Raw genomic sequence first — 3,241 nt, 5'->3', positions numbered from 1 at the left:
CAACAGGAACATTGAGTGCAGTGAACTGACTTCCTGTACCAGGGTCCTCTGATTCTCCGTAGTACTGTCCTTCTGTTTAGGCTCTATCTGCTGCCAGTGCTAGAGGGAGCCCAGGCTTTGGTGGATGAGCACCCGGCATGCTCAGGTGGCAAATATATTGGCACCTAAGAGATAAAATATGTACTTTGAGGAATAGGCAGGATGACCCAGGCTTTGGAGATGTCTAAAGGATTAGTAACTGAGGAATTGCTAATGAGGAAGACCATTATGTTGAGATTCCGGGGAGGTTGGGGGAGGGGAGGAGGGGTTCGGGGAATTAATTGTTTAAGCAATCAGCTAGGGGATTGTACAAGCATGTAAATATATTGATAAGGAATTGCATACAGAGTTGAATGGAAAATCCTTTGTTGTATCAGCTCTGTGGGAAAACACCTGGTACTCAGACTTGCACCATTCTAAAATAAATAATATCTTGACCTAGTGAGCCTATTGGGTCATTGAAACACAGGGTAATGAATCTGAAATTTTTATTGGACAAAAGAATGACAGGACCTTTAAATTACTTCCTAAAGGAAACCCCTTTTCCAGAGCATGAGTAATAAGTGTTCTGCATACACTCACATTAGTGAAGTCATCTGTGGGTTCTGTACACTGACAGACCTGAGTTTTGAATCTCTTGGAGGGGTATCACCCACATGTACACAGCTCTTGGATTGAGTTCCAAAAAAAAGCCATGTCTCCAGGGGGTCCCCAGGGCCATGGGTACAAGTAATAATAATTTTGGTACAATTGAATAGGGGACTATCTGGTGATGTCAGTCATGTGTATTTTAATGGGTTTATTTTCTGTTTTATCCAGAGCTTTTTAAGTGACCAAGCCCATTCATGAGATCTGTTTCCCCTTCAGACTTTGTGGCCAGCATGTGCATCAGGAATTCGAATATGCCATTTGATATCCCATTTATTACTATACTCACATTGAAAGGGGTCTTGAGTTTTCAGTAAATTCACCATTTAAACTCCAAGGATATTCCAAACAGAGATGTGCCTCAATTCCACTTTTCACAGCTATAATGCTGCCATTATATATTCCATATTCATTCAGAACTGTTGCATTTCAGGTCAGATTCCATACTTTGGTATTAAGACCATCTTAATTCCCTCACCAGCTGATGAAGGAAGAGCTGTGCATGCCCCTTGGTTACGATAGTTCCATCTCACTTAAGTCCTTGTATTAAGTCCCATGCAGGGTTTGGAGATTCATTTCCTTTTCTCCTTCCAAGGAGGACAAGGAGGTAGGCCTCCAAAAACATCCTTCACTGTTACAGTGTACAAAATTATACATATAATATAATCCTAAAGGCTTTTGCAACTGTCTACAAGATACACAAGGTGAGAACAAAGCAGGTTTCCCAACTTATGTTAGCCAAACTCTCAATTAAATGAGACAGGATTTTACATCCACAGTGTGTGAATATATACTTCTCCTGCACCATTTTTTCCCGTGTAAAGAACAAGAACAGGTAACAATGCAAACAATAATCCACGCAGCAAAGAAAAGCCTTTCACCAAACTTCCCAGGTTGGAAGTGGATAATCCATCCGTGACTTCTCAGGGTGATGCCTTGGGCTCAAAGTGTGTATCTTTTACTACTGGGAGGTCATGTCATCCTCCACAGGGAGCAAAGTCACAGTGTATTAGCTTCCCATTTCTCTTGATCCTTCTAATATCCAACTCGGATTTTGTTTCCCCAAACCAGTGAATTCCATGTGACTTCCATAATTAATTAATTCTAGCACTAGTTCCCCCAAAGTGATATGGAGGGTCCTTCCAAACAGGGAAGAAATCTAATTCTGAGACCCTATGTAGAAGTCAGATTTGGTGATTACTGGAGAAGAGAGGAGATGAGGTGAAGTGAGATGAGGTGAGGTGAGGTGAGGTAAAGCAAGCTGAAGTGAGGTGAGAATTGTTGAGATTAGGTAATGTTATATGTGGTGTGGTGTGGTGTGGTGAGCTGAGCTGAGCTGAGCTGAGGTGAAGTGAGGTGAGTTGAAGTGTGTTCAGCTTAGGTGAGATAAGGTGAGTTGATGTTTGTTAAGGTAAGGTGAAGTGATGTTAGTTAAGGTGAGATGAGATGATGTTAGGTGACTTGAGATGAGGTTAGGTGAGGTAAGGTGAGGTAATTTGAGGTGACATGAGATGAGGTAAAATGAGGTAAGGTGAGGTGAAGAGGTTATGTAAGATGAAGTGCGCTGAGGTGAGATGAAATGATATGTGGTGAGGTGAGCACCTTATTTCATCTGTCCTCACCTCACCAGAATGCTCACCTCACCATCTTTACTCGTCTCACCTTAGCTCAGCTCACCTCATCACACCACACCTCACTTCACATCATCTCACCACAAATTATCTCATCTCATCTCACCTCAACTCACATCTCCTCATCTCATCTCAATACACCTAACCTCACCTCATCTCACTTCTCCTCACCTCACCACAGCCTGTCTCATTTCATCTCTTCTCACCTCCACTCGCCTCATCTAGTTTCACATCATCTCATCTCACTTCACCTCCTCTCAGCTCATGTCATCTCATCTCTTTTCATCTCCTTAGTTCGCCTCAGGTTACCTCACCTCATCTCACCTTACCTAACATCACCTCACCTGTAATCACGTCACCTCATATAAGTTCAGCTCATCTCAACTTACCTCTTTCTAACTCATCTCACATTACCTAACTTCTATTCATCTCACCTTACCTAATATTACCTCACCTCTAATCACCGCACTTCACATAACCTCACCTCAGCTCAACTCACCTCACCTTATCTGATGTCACCTCATCTCACCTCAACCTAACCTAACTGCAGTTTAACCCAATTCTCCTCACCTCAACTCCCCTCAGTTAAACTCATGTCACTCACCTTTTCTAATCTCACCTCACATCACCTTACCTTACCTCACTTCTCCTCACCTAACCTCACCTCATCTCATTACCTATCACCTGGCAACACCTGATGTCACCTCAACACAGATCAACACACTTCACATCCACTCCTATTCCCTCCCCACATCTTTGTGCCTCTCCTCTCCACTTAACACATCTCATCTCATCTCATCTCATCTCATCTCATCTCATCTCATCTCATCTCATCTCATCTATCCCATCTCATCACATCTCACTTCAGTTTACCTTACCTCACTTCACAGCTCATACTATTTCATCTCACCTCATCTCATGTC

The sequence above is a fragment of the Netta rufina genome, assembly GCF_964035555.1.
Source record: "Netta rufina genome assembly, chromosome: 18".
NCBI lineage: Eukaryota > Metazoa > Chordata > Aves > Anseriformes > Anatidae > Netta > Netta rufina.
Note: the sequence above shows the minus strand (reverse complement) of the source record.